We start from the raw sequence: 23,861 nt of genomic DNA on the forward strand, positions 1-23,861 counted from the left end.
TATATTGGTCACTGATTTGTTTTTGTTATGTTTTTGAATGTCAGAAATGTATATTTGTGAATGTTGAGATGTTATATTGGTTTCACTGGTAAAAATAAATAATTGAAATGGGTATATATTTGTTTTTTGTTAAGTTGCCTAATAATTATGCACAGTAATAGTCACCTGCACACACAGATATCCCCCTAAAATAGCTATAACTAAAAACAAACTAAAAACTACTTCCAAAAATATTCAGCTTTGATATTAATGAGTTTTTTGGGTTCATTGAGAACATGGTTGTTGTTCAATAATAAAATTAATCCTCAAAAATACAACTTGCCTAATAATTCTGCACTCCCTGTAATTGAAAAAAGAGATGCACTCTGTGATCTTTACAAAGTGTAGTGGTACTTTAATCCATATAAAAGTTTACTTGCCATTTCAACCATTTCGGGTCTTCCTCAAGATCAATGCATTAACCTACTGTAGGTTCATGTAAACTTTTATATGGATTAAAGTACCACCATACTTTGTAAAGACCGCAGAGTGCATCTCTTTTTTCAAATATTATATTTATTTACAGCGTGGGATTGCACCAGGGCACTAAGTTAAACTGCTATATGGATTGAAAGGGTGAGTGCCAAGATATCTCTCTCTATATTTTAGTTTATATATATATATATATATATATATATATATATATATATATATATATAGAGAGAGAGAGAGAGAGAGAGAGAGAGAGAGAGAGAGAGATACATATATGTATTAATAACATAATTCTAAATGTATTTCAAATTTAATATATGTATATTAATATCAAAATACAGTTAGAACAAATGAAAACTGGTATATCATATTTTTTTATTTTTTTTCAATTTATTTATTAATTATTTTTATTTTATATATATAATTAGAATTACAGAAAGATAAGTCCTGCGCTCACTCCCATAACTCCTGGGCCGCAGCAACAACTACAGTACACATCAGCCCCAATATATATATAGTAAAAAAACAAAGAAAAACAAGTTACCTGTGTATTTGTATTCACTTTTTGTATCACACAGCTTTGTTTCAATGCTGCGGCAGCAACAACTACAGTGCACATCAGCCCCAATATATATAGTAAAAAACCAAAGAAAAACAAGTTACCTGCATATTTGTATTCACTTTTTGTATCACACAGCTTTGTTACAATGCTGCCGCCCATCCCATGTGTTCCCTATTAAGGGTTAATAAATATATAGGGGTGTATATAAAAAATACCCCTCTCTGTCTCATTGGATATATCTTTGCCAGAAGCTCAAGGAAGCAAGGTGAAGGGTCAGTGTAGGACCTGCAGGCGGGCATTCCCTCCAATGGCAATTGGAGTAACTAAATGACCTCCATTTGTTTAAATATACATAGGGATTAACGAGAGCGTGCAGGTAACTTATTTTTCTTTTGTTTTTACTATATATAATTACAATTAATACCACAAATTTTGAAAAACAATTGATGTTTTTTTTTAAAGGCACTTTATTAAAATTATTTAAATAATTCTAAGTGTATTGTAATTTACCAGAAACATCTCTCTAAATCTAGCCAAAATTGTAAGATTTTATTTTTAAATAGTGTAAATAGAATGATCAGATTTCTAGTAAAAAGGAAGCTTGGCCATTATAATATGATTTTTGGTAAATCATTTATACTACACTATATTATTTTTATTGAAAATTTCAAACATACTTTTTTGTTATATGCTTTCTTCGGTTAAATCTTCGAATGTTTTTAGAAAAAAACATGAAGAATGAGTAAAAACTCAATAGCTTGACCTTAAGCTAGGCCCTATTTAGTCTTCAACACATTTGTATTTACTTGTGCCAGTTACAGAGAAAATATATAATTTGCATATCAGACTGTTCGTGAAAACAAAGGCAGCTTGGACCAAAATGATTCAATATAGACAATCCTTCTTTGGGCATTTTGACTGAAGTGAAGCTGATGCCATTCCAAGTAAGCAAGAGGGATACATATGCATTACCTTTTGATTTAGGGAGGTGGGATTAAATATAACAAAGACAAATCCATTTATTGTTATTCTTACCATATGGAAATGATCTTACTAATAAAATGTTTCAAATGGAATAGAGTTCAAGGGCAAAGAAGTCACCTAACCTATGAATATATGTGTGTGTGTGTGTACAAGGAATCTATTCTTCTATAAAACTACCAATTTAAGTGACAGAAAAAAAAGTGTGGTTGAGTATAATTTAATATTCTAAAGATGACATTTGATCAATATAGCACTCTCAATGACAAGATCTATAAAAGCTACTACTGTTTTCTTTCCGTTTTTTATTACCATGCAGAAGGTTTATTGATGTAGAACTGTATTTTATATTAGCTCACCAATGCATGAAGTGTATTTTGTATTAAGATTGAAGCTATCATAAAAAGGGATTTGCTGAAGTTAAAAAACAAACACAATGATTCTTTGTATTCTGTAACCAAACTATCATAAATGAGTAAAAAAAGACAACCAAATCATAAAATATGCATTTATGAAAATGTGTGAATATATGTATATTTGTCTGTTATATAATATTTCTATTGCACAATTCGGAGCACTTGAATAAGTAGTTTACAATAAAACTAACCAAAAGTGTACCTAACATATTGCTGGAAAATACACCATTGAATAAAAAATTAAAATCATCTAAAACTGAAATGTCTTCTGAATGTATATTAAAGAGACACTGTAGGCACCAAACACTTAATCTCAATGAAGTAGTAAGGGTGCAGTGTCTCTGTCTTCTTTTGCCCTAGAATGTAAAACATTGCTGTTCAGGAGCAAATGCAATGCTTATATTGCAGGGTAAAACTGCCTTTACCACACAGTCACTAAAAGCACTTCCTGCTGTTTCACAGGGTTTGACTCCATGAAATGATGCTGGACATCCGCCTGCTGTGCATAAGGATGTTCAGTGTTTTCAAAATTCCCATTGTAAAACATTGAGGCAATTCCTTCCTATGGGGAAAGACTAATGCAACGTCAGTGCTTGCAACACATGTGCACTAGGTCCCCCCTCAGTGTGGATATTGAAAGAGGGGGGAGATTTAAACAGTACCAAGGGACCTCAGGACTGGAATCAAGTGAGTGAAATAATTTTATTTTTTAACCAAAACCAACCAGGGCACATCATGATTGATGATAATCCAAATGGAGGCACTCACTTTCAGAATATCTCTAAATACAGCATAGTGGTTTTCTATATTTTATTTTAATTTTCAGATCTCAGAAACGTACAATTGATAAAGGGAATTAGTACACATAACATCATTATCCATGGAAGTGGAAGTGCCTCTTTAATTCTTGCCTTATCTTTAAAAATGTAGACAGAAATGTATGTTTAATAAAAATACTTAATTTGTTAAAATTACTCGGTAACAAATTACCCCAAAAAAATAAAACAAAACACAAACCAGATTCAACCAGAAAAAAAATGTGACATTCATTGAATAAAATGTAAATATTTTATTATTCACTTTTGGATTTCTTAAAAGTGACTAAAAGCATAGGCTTGAAAAATACCTCTGTGAAGTTTGAAACGTTGCTGCTCTTTTTGTTCCATTCAAATCTGCCTGCGGCTTTAACACTTTGAGTGCCTGAAAATTTATTTTTTGCCTTGTCGTGTTGGGATTGCTGGTCCTGCCCTAGAGCACTGGTGGCTGCTGGGATTGAGTGCAGTTTCTACAATCATCTTTGTAAAAGCATATGTAGGGCAATTTTGCTTGTCAAAGTGCACAAAGAGATACTCTTTTTAAATTAAGATAAACTCACATTTAAAAATTCTATTTCAACCCAGGGTCTTGGTGTAAAGATATAAAAAAAAATTCACCACAAAAGCAACACATTCACCACTCCACCAGCAATCACACTTTCTTTCTCCTCTTGTTTGATTTCATGGATGTCAACATTGCATACAAATCCAAAACATTTTGCAATATGATTACTTTTATGTTTAAATGCTTTTATACACTGTAATTTACATACATTTGCAGTTGAAAATGTGAACATGTTAAAATTTAGACTGGTATATAATATTATTGTAATAGTACAATTCATCAAGGTTAATCATGGTTGCTGTTGTGAGGTTGCTGAACTTAACAATGAAACAGCTATCCAGGTAAAATATTAAGGTCGCTTCAATTGAAGTTTTAGAAATAGAACAAAGTGCGTATAATCTGAAATATGGTGTATAGCATGCAAGTGGATCTCAAGTCTACTTTACATCATTATCATGCTTGATAAAGACCTTGACAGGTCGAAACGTTGCAAATAATTCTGCCTGGATACAATCACAGTGAGTGCCTGAGATTTTTTCTTTTCATACTTTACATCTTATGTCTTGTTCGTGTGCAATAAGCGCACTTAGTGAACTAATTTAGGGGGGCAAATACAATATTAACAAAAAGAGGTACCAAATATCCTCATTCAAAACAGAAAAGGTTTTCTGTTGATATGGACTGGATGTTTGTAAAGAGCAATAACAGGTATACACCTATCTAAAAATCAAATAGGAAATGTGTAATCAGAATGAATACAAAAGCTATAATGCTTTTCTCTGACTGAAAATTAACTCAAAACTGTCCCATCTTATATAGGCTTTAATTAAACATGGCCAGATTTAGGAGGTTTACAGTGAGCTAATATATGCTGCAATCCGCAGGATAAGGGGAGATTCTTAGGTTTCTATAGTAGATATTCACTCCAATGTGTGAACCTTATTTAGGCAAGCTAAATAAATAAAGTCAGAGTTTTGTATCTATGCCTACATAATCTTGTAAATAAATATAACTGCAGGTAATTCCTACTAGGATAATGAATAACACTGAAGGAAGGTACATCATACAGAACAAACTATGATGGTTCCTTATAAAATAATAAATGTTTTAACACTGAAGGAAGATACCACATAGATGTAGGAAAAAGCCTCTCTACCTGTTAATTTTGCTTGACAGTGAGAGAATGAAAGAGAGAGAGAGAATTAAGTGATAATAAAAATATATCATGCTTAAATATGATAGTGATAGTGAGTGCCCTGTGAAATCAGAAAGGTTGCCCGAAGCGCATTTTGGTGCACGGCGTTTCGGTGAACCAAACTTTCTCATATCGGGACCATTCTGATATTTGCTTGTATGTCAGTAAATTAATGTTGAGTTTTTTGTTGATTTATGTGGTGGAATGATTGGGTGGGTGCAGGGCCGGCGCTACCTGTAAGGCGGACTAGGCAGCCGCCTAGGGTGCCCCTTGGGAATGGGCGCCGCCAGGAGCGCCGGCCCCCCTAATGCTGTAGCCGCCCGAGCGCTCTGTAGAGAGCCTCAGGCGGCTGCAGCTTTGCCCGGGCTGGTGCGTCCATGAGGGCGCACCGCCCGGGCGCAGCATGAGGAGAGGGAGGGGGCTGACAGGAGGGAAGCGCTCAGCGCTCCCTCCTGTCACTCCCTCTCTGTAGCGTGACCGAGTGCGGTATAGTCCGCAACAGAGGTAGGGGAGGGTGGGGGGAATAAATAGAGAGGGGAGGGGGGGGGGGAAATAAATAGAGAGGGAGAGGGAGGGGAGGGGGGATAAATAAATTGAGAGGGGGAGGGGGGAGAAATAAATTGAGAGGGGGAGGAGAAATAAATGGAGGCGGGAGGAGAAATAAATGGAGAGGGAGGGAGGGAGGGGAGGAGGAGAAATAAATGGAGAGGGAGGGGAGGAGGATAAATCAATGAAGAGGGAGGGGAGAGAAATAAATGGAGAGGGGGGGAGGAGACATAAATGGAGAGGGAGGGGAGGAGGAGAAATAAATGGAGAGGGAGGGGGGGAGAAATAAATGGAGAGGGGGGGAGAAATAAATGGAGAGGGAGGGGGGGAGAAATAAATGGAGAGGGAGGGGGGGAAATAAATGGAGAGGGAGGGGGGGAGAAATAAATGGACAGGGAGGGGGGAGAAATGGACGGGGGGGAAATAAATGGACAGGGAGGGGGGGAATAAATGGACAGGGAGGGGGGGAAATAAATGGACAGGGAGGGGGGGAATAAATGGACAGGGAGGGGGAAATAAATGGACAGGGAGGGGGGGGAAATAAATGGATGGGGGGGAATAAATGGACATGGAGGTGGGGAATAAATGGACAGGCAGGGGGGGGAATAAATGGACAGGGAGGGGGGAATAAATGGACGGGGGAATAAACGGACAGGGAGGGGGGAATAAATGGACAGGGAGGGGGGGAAAGGACAGGGATGGGTGGGGAATAAATGGACAGGCATGGAGGGGGGAATAAATGGACAGACAGGGAGGGGGGAATAAATGGACAGACAGGGAGGGGGGAATAAATGGACAGACAGGGAGGGGGGAATAAATGGACAGACAGGGAGGGGGGTATATAAATGGACAGGGAGGGGGGTAAATAAATGGACAGGGAGGGGGTGGAATAAATGGACAGGGAGGTGGAGGGAATAAATGGACAGGGAGGGGGAGGGAAAAATGGACAGGGGGGAATAAATAGAGAGGGGGGGGGAGAAATAAATAGAGAGGGGAGGAGGGGGAAATAAATAGAGAGGGAGGGGGAGGGGGAGAAATAAATGGAGGGGGAGGGGGAGAAATAAATTGAGAGGGGGAGGAGAAATAAATGGAGGGGTGAGGAGAAATAAATGGAGAGGGAGGGAGGGAGGGGAGGAGGATAAATAAATGGAGAGGGAGGGGAGGAGGAGAAATCAATGAAGAGGGGGGGAAATAAATGGAGAGGGGGAGGAGAAATAAATGGAGAGGGAGAGGAGGAGGAGAAATCAATGAAGAGGGAGGGGGGGAGAAATAAATGGACAGGGAGGGGGGAGAAATAAATGGACAGGGAGGGGGGAATAAATGGACGGGGGTAAATAAATGGACAGGGAGGGGGGGATAAATGGACAGGGGGAATAAATGGACAGGGAGGGGTGGAATAAATGGACAGGGAGGGGGGGAATAAATGGACGGGGGGGAATAAACGGACAGGGAGGGGGGAATAAATGGACAGGGAGGGGGTGGAAGGACAGGGAGGGGTGGGGAATAAATGGACAGGCAGGGAGGGGGGAATAAATGGACAGGCAGGGAGGGGGGAATAAATGGACAGACAGGGAGGGGGGGAAATAAATGGACAGGGAGGGGGGTAAATAAATGGACAGGGAGGGGGTGGAATAAATGGACAGGGAGGGGGAGGGAATAAATTGACAGGGAGGGGGAATAAATGGACGGGGGGAAATGGACAGGCAGGGTGGGGGAATAAATGGACAGGCAGGGTGGGGGGAATAAATTGAAGGGGGGGGAATAAATTGACAGGGAGGGGAATTGACGGGGTTAGGAGGGGGAATGAGAGTGGGGAGGGGAGAAGAGAGTGACAACGGGGGAGACGAGAGTGACCAGGGAGGGGGAGAAGAGAGGGACACGCAGGGGAGAAGAGAGTGACAAGGGAGGAGGGGGAGAAGAGAGGGACAAGAGGGGGGAGAAGAGAGGGACATGGGGGGGAGAAGAGAGGGACAAGGGGGGTTGAGAAGAGAGTGACGAGGGAGGGAGAGGGGGAGAAGAGAGTGACAAGGGAGGGGGGGAGATTGACATCCATCACACACACACACAATGCACCTCTTGCACACAGAAAAACACACAATGCACACAGAAAAACACACACACAGACACACACACACACAAGCAATTCAACCCTTACACACAATGCATCCCTTACACACACAGAAACACACAATGCATTCCTTACACACACTCAATGCACCCCTTACACACACTCAATGCACCCCTTACAGACGCACACACTGCATCCCGTACATACACAGAAACACTCATTGCAGCCCTTACACATACAAGCACAGATTCACACAATGCATTCCTTACACACATATCAGGACATCCCCTACTCCTGTGAACAAACTAATTGGTGGAACATGAAGGTGGACCCTGGGGCCCAGACCTTGAGCTGTGCAAAAGGCCTTAAAAAAATGGAGCTGCTTCCCGTTCTCCCATAACACAAACAGCCTCCAGAGAGCCTGTTCTACACCAGACCAGTGGAGCCAGACTGCAGCTAGAGCCCATCACCATCCTCATCTGATTGTAAGTAGGCAATCTAGTATATTATTTGTGGCACTAATCTCTAATTTACCTCACATTAAAGGGACACTTTAATCCCCAGAACCACTGCAGCTTAATGTAGTGGTTCTGGTGTCTATAGCCTGTCCCTGCAGGCCTTTTAATGTAAACACGGCGGCACTGCAGCACTTGCGTTAGTTAGCATGGGGCATTGTGATGTCATATCGGGGGGGGGAGGGGGGCGGCAAACTTTACTTTTGCCTAGGGCGGCAAAAATCCTTGCACCGGCCCTGGGTGGGTGAATAGGTAGAGTAGAGAGAGGGGTTAGTTCAGCTTTGGTCAAGATTGGGTGTGAGGTAGTAAAAGTTGTGGAGGGGAGTCAGGTATTTAGATGCAGCCCCACGGGTCGGCTCCAGCCCCCTCGACCCGCCAATCCCCAACACATATTCGAATCTGTTCTGTATGTTTTGTTTGTCAGGGATGCGTGCATTGCTTCTGCTGATTGGATTTCCGTGACTCTGTTTAACCACTGTTCAACCGTCCGGGGTTTTCTATTGTTTCCAGAGGGCAGGTATCACTGATTTGGCTGCATTCAGGAGGTGACGGTAGATTGATTTTTGTTTTTTTATAGGCCGCCAGCGGGGACGGGGTGGTGTGGATAAGTGTGTGTTCTATCACAAAGGATAGAGTTTCTCCTAGTATTTCCATGGTATTGGTGCCCATCGCCTCCCAGTATGGTGTCACTTGGGGGTAATCCCACCATATGTGTCAGATCGTTCCCTCTGCCTCCCCACACCTCCAGCAGGTGTTGGGTATATTGGGTATATTGAGTTTGGAGTTTGTTTCCTGGTATCTGGTGCTTATTGAGCTTTTGTGTGCTAGTATCAGGATTTTCTCCCACAAGTTCTCTGATATAGTCTTCCCCAGGATGGCTTCCCAGGTTCATTTAAAGGTATGATTGGTCTCCAGTTGTCCGGTGAGGAGGTGTTGGTATAGCAAGGAGACTGCTTTCTCCAGGGTGGTCTTGTCATTACATGTGGGAGGGTTATTTGTCACTGGGATCATCGGGCTGGGTTTTGGTGATACAGGGGGGAGCCCTTCTCACTGCCTCCCATATTTTCAGAGTTTGGGCTGCTGGGTATGTTTGATGTGTTCTGTCCTGTTGGGGTTGTTTGGTATTTCACATTGCTGCTTGTAGTGAGTGTCCCATGCTGTCTTTATCTAATGTTATCCAAAGTTTTTGTTTTGGAGCTGTGTGCCATTCCAGCGATCTTTGGAGCGCCGCGGCTTTATGGTATCTGCGGAAATCTGGGTGTGCTAAGCCATCTCTCTGTCTCAGGAGACAGAGTAGTTTGTGCTGTATTCAAGGTTTACCATTCCTCCAGACATACTTCAGTATCGCGGTTCGGAGGGAGGTGAAGAATGCCATGGGCAAGGCTTGTGGTATCGTCTGGAAGAGGTATAGGAGTCTCGGTAGGATGTTCATTTTGACTACCGCTAAGTGTCCGAGCCAGGAGATGTGGGGGTATTGCCATTTCCCGAGATCCCGTTGTATGTTATTGAGCAAGGGTATGAAGTTTCTTTGATAGAGGTCCATGGGGTTAGCTGTTATCCATATCCCTAAATATTTCATATGTGTGGAGCACCAGTGGAAGGGCAGTCGTGTGCGTAGGTTTTCTGTCTCCTCCACCGGAATGGTGACGCCCAGGACCTCACATTTAGACAGGTTGAGTTTAAACCCAGCCGTTACCCCATATGTTGCTAGAAGATCGAGTAGACTTGGTACTGAGGTCAGAGGCTCTTCAATTAAAAACATTAAGTCATCGGCGTATGCCGCCACCTTGTGCTTTTTCCCGTTCTGGCGGAAACCCCTCCGCTCCATCGCACTGCCTCCAGTAGGAGTTCCAGGGATAGAGCAAACTGGAGTGGGGATAGTGGGCAGCCCTGGCGTGTCCCACTTTTTATCAGGAGCTGTCCGTCAGGGCCCCGTTCACTCGTACTCCCCAAAGCTGTATCTTTGTCCCCAAAGCTGTATCTTTGGTGTGTCACCATGAGGAAGGACCAGTCCACCCGGTTGAAGGCTTTCTCTACGTCGGTGGAGAGGAGGAGCAACGGCGTTCCTGCCCGTAATGTGCTATCCCATGCCTTGCTGCCTAGGATGAAGCCCATCTGGTCGGGGTGAATCAGGTTCGGAAGTCTCCTGCTGAGTCTAACCACAAGGACTTTTGCAAGGAGCTTCACATCGATGTTGAGTAAGGAGATTGGTCGGTAGCTGCTGCAGGCTTCCGGATCTTTCCCTGGTTTGGGTAAGATGGTGATCATTGCCGAGAGTGATTCCTGATGGAAGTGGCCTCCATTGGTCAGAGTGTTGAGTGCTTTGGCGAGTTTCGGGATCAATGTTGCACTGTATTTCTTGTAATAGTCCAGGGTGAGTCTGTCTGGGCCTGGGCCTCTCCCAATTTTAGTAGTCTTAATTGCTGCCAGTAGTTCTTCTACCATGATAGGAACTTTGAGTGCCGATGTGTCTTCTGCCTGGAGAGTGGAAGCAACATAAGTCTCTAGGAAATTGTTTTGTTCCAGCTCGCGGGCATTCTCAGTGTCTGCATTTCCTGGTCAGGTGTTGTTGTAGAGGGAAGTGTTGAATGTCAGGAACACTGATGCTATTTCCTCCGGTAGTATGGTGGTGTTTCCTGCCTTGGTCTTAATCCGATTGACTTGTGTGTGTGTGTTTGCAGTCCTCGGAGCATGTGCGCTTCTACTCATACTTCTTTGTTGGCATGAAGGTAGAAGAAGCCCCTCAATCTTTGTGCTGTTCTATAGTGTTGGGTCATTAGCAGTGCCAGTAATTTCCCCCGGGCTTCTAGGAGTTCGTTGAATACCAACGCGACCTGGGAGCGCTTGTGTTGCGTTTCTAGGGTGAAAATTTTGTCAACCAGTTCTTTAACGTTTCGTTTGGCATATGCTTGTTTCTGAGTTGTGATCCGGATCTTGCAGCCTCTGATGACGCTTTTGTGGGCTTCCCAGATGGTGACATCAGATAGTTCACCTGGCTGGTTTTCATGAAATAGGGGGTCAATGCTTGCACAATTTGGGAGGTCTGGGAGTAGTGCATCGTTCAGTCACCATGTTCTCTTAACGGGGCATTGCATCGGTGAATCAAGCACCATTTGTACCGGGCAGTGGTCTGACCAGGTGGAAACTCCTATGCGGGTTGATTGTAGTTGTGATAGGTTCTCTTGTTGTAGGAAGAGCATGTAAATGCACGCGTATCTTGAGTGAACCACTGAGAAGTGGGTGTAGTCTCTGTATGCTGGGTGATTTGTTCGCCAGCAGTCAATGAGCTGCAGTATTCTAAGTGCTTTGGGCGATGCTGCTATGTCCTGTCGAGGTATCTATCATGGGGTTTGAGAAGAACATTGAAATTGCCGCCTAGGATAAGTGTGCCTTCTGTGAAGTTGGACAGTGCGGTCAGGGTTTTGCGGATGAATAGCGTTTGGTTACGGTTTGGGGAATATAGCGTCGCTAGGGTGTATCGGTATCCTCGTATATCACCTTTAAGGAATAGATACCTTCTCTCTGGATCCAGCTCTCTCTCCACTTATGTAAAGTGTAGGGTCGCTGCTACCAGTATTGCTACTCCAGCTTTACGAGCCGTTGGGTGGTTGCGGAAATAGTTTAATGGGTAGTGTTTGTTTTTCAGTGGGGGAGCCGCTGTTTCCATAAAATGTGTCTCCTGAAGGAATGCTACTGATGTACGGGTTCTATGAAGGTCGCGTAAGAGGTGGGAGCTGCGCTCTGATATGTTAAGCTGCCGGCAGTTTTGGGTTACTATTGTGAGCGTGTCTAGTTGGTATGTGATGGTATCCGGGTGTGGGTGGGGCCAGTGGTGGTGATTGAGGAACTGGGTGTTGCCGTGGGCAGGGTTGTCTGATGACCCCTGTCGAGAGCCCTGGGTTAGCGCGCCACCACCTCAGAGCGCAGAGCTGTACCCAGCTGCACCAAGGGCCCCTCCCTTTATCCGGCTTGGTGTCTCAGTGAATAAGGGAAGAGATCCCGTGGGGTCACTCGGTCCCTCCCCTCCCGTGGCTAGGGTGCTCTGGATGTAGGCATCTAAATTTGTCCATGTCTGGGTATGTCCTACTGGCTGTTGTTAGTAATTGTGGGGAATAGTGGGGAACCTGAGAAACCGTGTAGAGGTGCATTAATGAGCTATGGGTATATTTTATGGTATTTGATTTAGCTATGTTTGTATGTATATACTCTTTTTTAAATTTTAATTGTATTTTATTATTATTTCTTTTGTGTGTGTTCCCCTCCCTCCCCCCCCCCCCCATTGAGGGGTGCACTTTTCACTGCCCCCTTCTTTGTTCTGCTCCCCGTTTTTTACGGTGTGGATGAGTGCATTACCTGGATAGCCTTGTCTGGTAGCGATTTGTGTGCAGCATCTGCCTGCATTCAGTGTGTCCATCAGCTCTTGTCCTATCACCTCAGGTGTAGCAGTCCAGCAAATTAGTGTCCCCATGTCGCTGCTGTGAGTTGTTGTATTGGGCAGGGTTTTGTGGGGGACCTCTGCTTGGTTTCTGTAGTGAAGTGGGTCTCCACTGCAGTGTCTTTTATGGAGCCCATGGATATCCCATTCCCCAAATCTGTGAGAACCCAATGTTGATCATCTTTTCGGGGTAGGTGGCGGGGAGTGGGTATGTGCGTCGGGGGCTAGTTGGTGAAGTTTGATGTGTGGGCACCCGCTCTGGTGTGTTGTAGGTAGACCACAGTGGAGGTGTCAAGTTCCAGTAGGGTGGTCTTTGGGCCGGATGTGGGTGTCGTTACGGTGGGTGAGTGCCAATTGTGGGTTATTCTATGCGGGTCAGGTTCAGGCCTTTGCAATGTTAGTCCCTGTATATGTTTGGGACAACCCTTGTGGTTGTTGGGCTAGTGATAGGGGTGGGGGTGAGAGCTTTAACTTCTGGGTGTAGTTGGCTGTCGGTATGGGGGTTCAGATCGCCGTCTGTGAGGGGCTTGGTGAGGGTGGTCAGGTGAGGCAGTGAGCATCAGGTAGTAAGGGTAGTCCCAGTGGGCCTTGCCCCAAGGTTGAGAGAGTACCTGTGTGCTGTACTTGGGTGAGGAGGTCGGTGAGTGGTGTGGGTGATTCGGGAATCGGAACCGGCATGATGTGGTTCTGGTTGATGGTGGGTAGGTGGCCCCTCTGGGGATCCTCCTCGGTGCCAACGGGATGTTCTTTGCAGTAGTGGTTGTGTGTCTAGGGGTCCTTGGACCCAGTTTGGAACTCATAGGCGTGCGCAGCCTATTGCATTAGGGTGTGCACCCTAAAGCACAAACACACGCCGCATGTGTATGTGTGTGTATATATATATATATATATATATATATATACATATATATATATATATATATATGTATATATATATATATATATATATATATATATATATATACACACACACACACTGCTGTGTGCATGTGTGTGTGCTGTTAGTGTGCTGTGTGTGTATGTGTGAGGGTGCTGTTAGTGTGATGTGTGTGTGTGAGGGTGCTGATAGTGTGATGTGTGTGTGTGTGAGGGTGCTGATAGTGTGATATGTGGGTGAGGGTGTTTGTGTGTGTGTGTGTTTGTGAGGGTGCTGTTTGGGTGTGAGGGTGTGTGTGTTTGTTAGGGTCCTGTTAGTGTGCTGTGTGTGTGATGGTGCTGTTTGTGTGATGTGTGTGGGTGTCGTGTATTTGTGAGGGTGCTGTTAGTGTGTTGTGTGTGAGGGTGTTGTGTGTTTGTGAGAGTGTGGTTAGTGTACTGTGTGTGTGAGCGTGCTGTATGTGTACTGTACGTGTGCGGGTGCTGTGTGTGTGCTGTTTGTGTGAGGGTGCTGTATTTCTGTAGGTGCTGTTTGTGTGTGTGGGGTGCTGTATGTGTGTGTGTTCTGTATGTTTGGAGGGATTGTGGAGGTGGGGGCAGATTAGTAAATATCCCCTTCCCTTCGTACCTTATGTAGGGAGGGGGGATCCTTGCTGCCATGTGCCATCCCTGGTGGTCCAGTGGAGAGTTAACTCTAGCCATGGCAACGCTCAGATATCGCGAGAGGAACCTGGCGGAGCTGCTGTCTGGAGTTCCCCCTGGGTCCTCTCCTGCCTCCCTCCATGCTGCTGTGGGACGGTGAGGTAGATCTTTGATCTCCCCGCCGGCCCATGGAGGCTTAGAGCAGAGCCGGCACTCAGATAGCGCCGGTTCTGTGTGAGCCGACAGGGGAGAATAAAGTCCTGGGGAATAAAGTGTGGGAACTCTCCCAAGATTCCCCCCCCCAAAAAATAATATACACTCCAATGTGTGTGTGTGTGTGTGTGTGTGTGCATATATATATATATATATATATATATATATCAACATATCAAATGTCAGTGTGTGTGTGTGTGCATATATATATATATATATATATATATATATATATATATATATACACACACACACACACACACACACACACACTGACACGCATACTCAGACACACACACTCATACATTCACAGACAAACATACACACACACACATTCACATACACTGACACACACTCATACATTCACAGATGCACATACACACACACATTCATATACACACACACACACATTCACAGACACATACACTGACACACACTCATACATTCACAGACACCCATACATACATTCACAGACACACATATACACAAACATTCAGACACATATATGCACACACATTCACAGACACACAAATTATTATTTTTTAATTAAAAAATGTCCACCCAGCCTCCCTACCTGGAGTGCTGGCGTGGACTTGTCCCTGGGGTCCAGTGGGTCGGGCGCCTGTCTTCATCTCAGCCGCGGCGAGGGAGCTGTGTGCTCTCTGCTCCCTCTCACCGCGCGGGCTGTCTGCTGTAGCTGGGAGCCGGAATATGACCACATATTCCGGCTCCGGCATCAGCAAACGGCGCGCGGCGAGAGGAAGCAGAGAGCACACAGCTCCCTCGCCGCGGCTGAGATGAAGACAGGTGCCCGACCGGGGCGGGGGGTTTGGGGTCCATCACCTCTTGCCTCCCCATGACAGGGGGAGGAAGGGGAGCATTTGGGGGCGCTGAGTGCCTGCAGGAACGGTGTTCCTGCTCATAAAAAGTGCAGGAACTCAGATCCTGCAGAACTTAATCCATAGGCGTGCCGCGGGGATTAGGGTGTACCCAGGCACACCCGGCACACCCCGTGTGCACGCCTATGTTGGCACTTCAATGGGCAGCAGCTCCAATCGTCAAAGGAAGGCTGGTATCTCTTCTGGCCATCGGGCTTTTATCCATTCATTGTGGTGTTTTGCCTGGATGCTGACAGAAAAGACCCATTTGTATGGGATGTATCTGTCCCTCAACGCTTGTGTTCTGAACCCTGGAAGTGACATGTCTTGCATGATTCTCTCTTTAAGCTGGTAGGAGTGGAGGCAGCAAATCAAGTCCTGTAGTGCTCAGTGTGTTCTGTCGAATTGGGGCTCTCTGCTCCCAGTATAATCCAGAATAGTGTGGTGTAAGCTCTCTGGATCCTTGTCCCCTTGTCTCACTCCTCTCACTCTGATGTTGGAGCATCTTCCATGTGCCGTCTCAGCGCTAGCCCTGTCTGGTGAGCGCTGTGTCAGTGGCTGTCATGTGTGTGTTGGAGGCTTGCACGTGGGTCTCAAGGTGTGCATCATCTGCTGTTACCTCTATTCGCAGTGCCGTTACCGCCATGGCGATGGTCTCATGGAGAGTAGCAGTCAGAGCCTGAAGGTCCTGTTTCGTGACCATAGTGGCTGTTAGCTTCTTGAGGTCTGCCCTGATGTCAGAGAGCATGGGGCACCCTGCTTCCGAGTACTCGGATTAGGCCATTTTGGTTCCTTGTGCTGCTCGGGTAGGCACCAATGGGGTTTGAAGGTATTCGTCCATCGGGCCAGAGTCATCGGTTGCATTGCCCTCCCTGGGGGTTTTGGGCATTTATTGCATACCATTTGAGGGGTTCTGAGCGTAGTGGAAGTACTTATTGTGGCTTTGTAGCATGAAGCACTGTGTTTAGGCTGCCATCTCAGTCTAGGCTCAAACCATGTCCCCGCAATATGATTAATTTTAAACCCCAAATCACACACATATAACAGGTACTGAAATTTACAATGAACTATGTTAAACATAATTAAAAAACAACATTTACACATATTAAAGCAAAAGCAATGCTCCCAATGCTACTAGTTCAGTATATATAATTCTAAAATATCCATAAAGGAGAAATTGTTATTGTACAATGGTTTAGAACAACTTACTCCATAGGCTTAAAAATATAGATTTCTCCACATAATTAAACCCACTTAAATATTCCACAACTAAATACAGATAACCATTGTGTTAGTCCAGCTGGCCAATAAAAAATGGCTGGCATATTCAGACAAGTGGTCACTAAATATTAATCTCCAGACATGATGTGCCATCATCACAACATATCAAATGTTATTCATATAACCACCATTTTGAAGACAAATAACTTATTGGATTGAGTCAAATCATGACACATTTGCTGTAACACTTGCAAGTTGTCCTGCAAATACAAATACAAAAAAAAAACCAAGTCCTGTGAATACAAACACACAAAACAAGTCCAAATTGCAAGATTTGCCTAGCTTTATTGACCCCATTCATGATTGTGGCCACCTGTAGAATAGAACATATACTTAAAAAAATATAGTAAACATTTACATTGTATGTAAGCTATATTAAAGATGTAAAAATTGCTTGACAGGTGGATGCAACATCTTTATTAAGAGTAATAAATCTGCTAAACATGCTAGAACCTCCATTAAAATTAACTTTTGAAAAAATTCCAGATAGAGTTCATTTTCTGGATTTCAAGTTTTTCTTTCTCCAGCAGACTATGCTTTGAAAAGTGCTGAACAACAATAATATGTGATGCATCAATTCATAAAAAATATATATTACAGAAATTATATAATTAATTTTGTTTGAAACAACAAACTATTGAACATGTATTGAACCAAGGGAATTAATGGACTCCCAAATAAAAATCACTACTGTAACTTGACTTATTCTAATGCAGCAAATGTGACTAGTAAAGCCATTAAGCTTGAACTGGTGTTTTCTAAGTAGTGACTCTAAGGTATCTGTGGTATTCAATACATGGCCTATGGCACATTATAATCATTAGACTTAAACATTTGGTTTTAACTGTATTGCAATTTAAGCTGATCTCTCTCTTTTTAATTCTTTATTTTTGGGACAGTTACATTTCATACATTTTATCAGAAAGACTTTATTTTTATTGTTGCAACAGTACAAAATAGCAGTGTCATTTGTAACTGAGCTTCCGGTACCCCAGTTGGGTACCTCCGCTGACGGATGTTCCTAGTTCTTACCGAGGGCTCCAAGCACTTCTCCAGACACCATAAGTACTGCAGACCCCACGAACCACTGCAGCTTGGTTGGGGTTTTGCCGTCTTCTACCCACCCTGGACCTACGACAAGGCTCCAGATTCCAATGCATTAACCTCTCTTCCTCCAGTGATTATAGCAATCCCTTGTAGCAGTTTCCACCAATAAGAGAAACGACTCAAGATTGAGGGTAAAATAAGGAGGTTTAATGGTACAGCTGCTCTTTTATACAGTTTTTCTCCACAAGGTTACCGCCCTGGTGGACCTCGTGGGGCACAGGACATGAAATTCAAAATCCAATAAAAACAGTTTTCACTCCCATACAGTGTACGCAATCCCTCCCCCCTGCCTGTGATATAATAAACAAAGACAATGGACTAACTCAATTAACTCTAAGCAGAAAAAACATAAATTTTTACAAAGTCTGAAAAACACCCCAAAACATCACCTATCACCACAAATGTCACATCTACGGATAGCCCTGATCTGGTTGAACAACATACCCAGATCGGAGTAGGAGTTCGGGAAATTCCTGGAAGTCTCCTACTAGAGCAGTTGGTCTATTTTTTTTCTATAGTTTAATACTGTTACGATTGCCACCAGTCTAGCAGGAGGTTGGATCGATTGGATGTCCTGGTTTCTCAAAGTCAGAGAGTTGAACGATGCTTCAATCGGTAGAAACCTGTAAGTGTAGAATATCCCACTAGCTATGGATTCCCAGATCCCTACAACACGAGTCGAGGCTGCGAGTTGAGGGTAAAATGAACTGGCTTTAATGGCACACAAGCATGGCAATTTATGCAAGTCCCCAGGTCCAGGGACAGCCCCCCATGGACCTGATGGGATACAGGTACAATGCAACTAGTCAACCAATCACAATACTATGTATCTTTCAAACTAGTACCCACCCAGCTTGGAGATAATGAGGCCAACAGTTATACAATCTAATTATCTCCAAGCACCCAAAAGACCATGCTTTATTGTGTTCCAGCAAACAGCATAAAAATATATAACTTAGGCATTATAGAGAGAATATAGTTCATTCCACGAATCATTCGGTAGCTCAGATCTGGATGCATCAAGTGTACAAATTGCGCCCAGATCCCAGAACGGGAGATTTCTGCCATAGAAAGTCTTGTTTGGTAGTTGGATTGTAAGCCCTCGATGGCGGCCATGTTTTTAGGTCCATCAATGGACAGCGGGAACTCAACGCCGTACTTTTGGAGTGGAGGTCGGGTACATAGTCACACGAATCCCCGCTATCAGTCTGGTTGTCCCGGCCGATCGGGACATGAATGGAGACCGCCCGGAAGGGGAACTTAACCTGTGGTTAACCGCAAGATGAACGTTCTAATCGATGCCACGCGCCAGAACATAGGTGGTCCCCCATTCATGAGTCTTTCGGTAGTTTCCCTTCGGGGAATTGTATACGAATTGGGGGTCCCCTGGGACCGTCAATTAGCTTGTGGTTAACCGCAGACCGCAACGCCATGTGCGGTTAATGAGCGGCACACTCCGTTTGCCGGGTGGTCGGCCATTCGGTACTTTGAGGGGTGACGAGGTTAGGTGGTGGCACACGCCAAAGGCTGGGTGGTCCATCGTTCTTACCGACGAATGAGACTTTAAAACAGTTTGTTTAATCCATTCGTATGGACTGAATGCCGGTAAAATAGAGTTTTAATAAGAAGAGGCAGAGTATAACAATATAACGGGTCTTTGTAACAAATGCATATGAGGTAGTACTGGGGAGGGGACTGTTTTCCCTGACTGTGCAGGGTTCTCTCTCCTCTCCAGGCTGACATTATTAGCTTACATTATTACATTGTACAATACAGAAAACCAAATGTAACTCTTAAAAGCTAAGTGATAAACACCGTAACTATTTAAAATATATTGTAAACCGCCCTTTTTTTATTTTTTATGTAGAACTAAAAACAAACATAAATAAGTTTGGCTAAGGCAACTTTGACCATGTTGTGGCTATGGTTACTGTTGTGATACAGAAACAGGCTGTTACGGACCGTTTCAGCAGACAAGGGGTTAAAATCCATTTAGGCGATATGCCCCTTTCTGAGAGACAGGCACAGCTACTGCAGAACACCAAACTCCCGAAATGGAACCTCACGAATAGCTGCTAGCAGACGAACAGGAAAAGCTCCCAAGCGACTTACACTCCTGGCAATCAGTCTCTATCAGCATACAGTGAATCCCCCCAAGAACGAGACAAGGCTCCGTGTTGAGGGTCAAGCAGTGGTCTGAGTTGCTGGCACATCCAGCCTGGTTTTTATTACAGTCTTTTCAAATACAGGACCGCCCACAGGGAGGTATAAAACAACCAATCACATATCAGTTACATCCCACATATTCCCTCCCCTTATCCTGAGAGGAAACTCAATTACACATACAGTTAAAACATACTTTCTACCCAACTTTCATAACTCTAAAACCATACATCACATTCACATAAAAATTACATATTCACAATCAATCCAGTCAGGGGAACAACATATTAAAAAACGGCATGAATCAGACCAGGGGTTCAAAAGTATATTTTGGGCCCTGACTGGCACATGGCTATCTGGCTCAAAAGCGGTTCCACAGAGCCCTCTGTCCTGGAGACAATGGGAAAATGATCCAATTATATCCAGGGATAGAGGCAGACTCCATTGAGCACATGGTTGCAAAAAGACATAAAACTACACAATGCCACAATTACTACATAAAACATATACATGCAACATATCCCCAGATAGCTTAGGCCTGAGCGCACATTATCGAATGGTGCTCAGACCACACACATACAGTTCAATTGCCATGGAGCTAAAGTCTTTCCCATAGTCTTTCATTATATGAATGGGCTCCATGGCATTGCTATCTGGGGTATCACCGCTCACACAGGGCAAGTATCGAATGACCCCACTGTATTTAAAGGGCCAGAATGAGTGACATACAGTCTGGTATGGCCGAATACTGTTTTTAAAGGGCCCAATCTCCCAGGGCCATAGTCCAAAGGCAACAGGCGGGCAACCAGGCTTCTCCAATGATGTGCCGAGATTGCTCTCGTCACACAGGCTTAAGGTCTAGCATTTTCTCGAGTTAAAGCTAGGTTAAAATAGCTAAAGCCAGTAAATTTAAATTGACATAGCCAAATGATCACTCCAATACAACACAGAAAACCCCCAAAATTAAATAAAATTAGAAGATTTCAACTTTGAACCATGTCTTTAGATTGTGTTCCAGCAATATTCAGTAGTTTACATCAAGACAACCTCCACACCATGAGAGTGAGACCCACCATAGATCAACAAACCTTGCTTAACTCCATACCTCTCCCCTAAGAAAAGCCATGGACCCAATACATTTTCAAAAGACTTAGTGGTATTGTGAACTATGGTCGTTATTTTGTCCATAAGGTAATTTTCCTTAATCGTGTGTAGTACCTCTGCCATATAGGGGCTTTATCTCCCAGCCATTGAACCATTGAAGGCCCAAGGATTGAAGTCAAATGGCCTGTCAAACATCTTGGTCAATAATCTCTAACTTCCAGCCATAGTGGTTGTATTTTCATACAGTCCCACCACATGTGGATGTAGGTGCCTCTTGCTCCACAACACCTCCAGCACTTATCTGTGGCTCCCCTCCACATTCTATATGACTTGGTTGTGATAGTATACAAATACATGATTGTTTTTATTGCTTGTTCTTCATTCCCTAAACATATGGATAAATTGCTTGCATCTTACCAAATGTTCTGCCACATCTCACTAGTCCCCCCACCATGTAGACCCTGAGCTGATGGCATTGTAAATCAGGAAACCTCCATTGAGTCAGTAAGCCAAAAAGTATGGCCCTAGTATCCGGTCGAACGCCTCTTTGACATCCAATTATAGGAGCGGGGCATGTCAGCTTCAAGACCGCCGCCCATCAGATCATGTCAGCTTCAGCATGCTTTTCTCTAATAAATTCCACCTTGTCTTGGTGGATTAATTTATTGATGATCGGGTTGAGGTGACAGGCAAGAATGCTATCAAACAACTTATTTATAAGTGTGATCATGTGGTAATTGTTTACCATCTCTGGGGTCTTACCCTACTTGAGTAACAAAGCTATGTAGGCCAATTTGGTTTCTTCTGTGAATGACTTAACCTTCCTAACTGCATTGAATAGGGTGATGAGCTAAGGGGCCAGGAGCACTTTATAATAGCCCCTGCTAAAGCCATATGGTCCTGGAGCTTTTGAGCCCTTGGACCTCCTCCAGAGTAATAATCGAGTCCAAGATAGCCTAGGTTTCTTCCAATAAGGTCAGAATCTGCAGCAATATCAAGAAAGATTGCAAGGTTAAAATGTGCATCTGGTTGTCAAATGTTTTGTCCAGGGAGTGGTTGTATAGCCTAGTGTAGTAATCCTGAAAAGAATTCTAGAAAAAAGAAGATGTCAAATGGTAAGTTGAATTTTTCTTTACAGGTTAGTTATTTTATTCCCCCTCACTATTTTTTAGGGTGAGGGGGGTAGGTAGGGGGTAACTTATTTTGGGGTGGGGGGGTGGGTGACTAGGAACTTGGGGACCCCTAGTTACCTTTGATTGGGGGGGATTTTTATTTAGGGCCCCCACCCACCACTCAGGGGTGGGGGCCGGGGGGAAGACAGTAGGTCCCCCCACATTATTTTCATGGCCCCTACCCACCGCACAGGGGTGGGGGCCAGGGGGGGGAGGACAGTAGGTCCCCCCCTCATTATTTTTATGGCCCCCATTCACCGCGCAGGGGTGGCAGTGGAGGGAGGACAATAGGTCCCCCCCCATTGTGATTTATGGCCCCCACCCACCGCGTAGGGGTGGGGGCCGTGGGGGAGGACAGTAGGTCCCCACCCACCACACAGGGGTGGGGGCGGGGGGAGTACAGTAGGTGCCCCCTCATTATTTTTATGGCCCCCACCCACCGCGCAGGGGTGGGGGCGGGGGGAGGACAGTAGGTCCCCCCTCATTATTTTTATGGCCCCCACCCACCGCGCAGGGGTGGGGGCGGGGGGAGGACAGTAGGTCCCCCCCCAGTGTCCCTATGTAGGGGGAACAGTCTCTATTCTGCTCTGTGTCAGTGTGTATCAGGGATCCTTAGGATAGGTGTCAATCCATATCTGCCAAGTGACCTTATGTAGGGGGAACAGTCCCTATTCTGCTCTGTGTCAGTGTGTATCAGGGATCCTTAGGATAGGTGTCAATCCATATCTGACAAGTGACCCTATGTAGGGGGGACAGTCCCTATTCTGCTCTGTGTCAGTGTGTATCAGGGATACTTAGGATAGGTGTCAATCCATATCTGCCAAGTGACCCTATGTAGGGGGAACAGTCCCTATTCTGGTCTGTGTCAGTGTGTATCAGGGATCCTTAGGATAGGTGTCAATCCATATCTGCCAAGTGACCCTATGTAGGAGGAACAGTCCCTATTCTGCTCTGTGTCAGTGTCTGGGGGGAGTATCTGCAGTAATACAGAGTGTCTGGAGGGAGTATCTGCAGTAACACAGGGTGTCTGGAGGGAGTATCTGCAGTAACACAGAGTATTTGGAGGGAGTATCTGCAGTAACACAGTGTGTCTGGAGGGAGTATCTGCAGTAACACAGTGTGTCTGGGGGGAGTATCTGCAGTAACACAGAGTGTCTGGAGGGAGTATCTGCAGTAACACAGAGTGTCTGGAGGGAGTATCTGCAGTAACACAGAGTGTCTGGAGGGAGTATCTGCAGTAACACAGAGTGTCTGGGGGGAGTATCTGCAGTAACACAGAGTGTCTGGGGGGAGTATCTGCAGTAACACAGAGTGTCTGGAGGGAGTATCTGCAGTAACACAGAGTGTCTGGAGGGAGTATCTGCAGTAACACAGAGTGTCTGGAGGGAGTATCTGCAGTAACACAGATTGTCTGGAGGGAGTATCTGCAGTAACACAGAGTGTCTGGAGGGAGTATCTGCAGTAACACAGAGTGTCTGGAGGGAGTATCTGCAGTAACACAGAGTGTCTGGAGGGAGTATCTGCAGTAACACAGATTGTCTGGAGGGAGTATCTGCAGTAACACAGAGTGTCTGGAGGGAGTATCTGCAGTAACACAGAGTGTCTGGGGGGGAGTATCTGCAGTAATACAGAGTGCCTGGGGGGAGTATCTGCTTGTAACATTTATATGCACTGAAAAAAAAAAAAGAAAAAGAATAAATTGAAAAAAAAAATGAATGAATCTTAAATGGATGCTGTCCAGGAGGTAGGAGGGTCTGGAAGAGAGGGTCTGCTGCTGATTGGCTGGAATGTGTCTGCTGACTGTGAGGCACAGGGTCAAAGTTTACTCAATGATGACGAATAGGGGGCGGACCGAA

The sequence above is a fragment of the Pelobates fuscus genome, chromosome 6, assembly GCF_036172605.1.
Source record: "Pelobates fuscus isolate aPelFus1 chromosome 6, aPelFus1.pri, whole genome shotgun sequence".
Taxonomy (NCBI): Eukaryota; Metazoa; Chordata; class Amphibia; order Anura; family Pelobatidae; genus Pelobates; species Pelobates fuscus.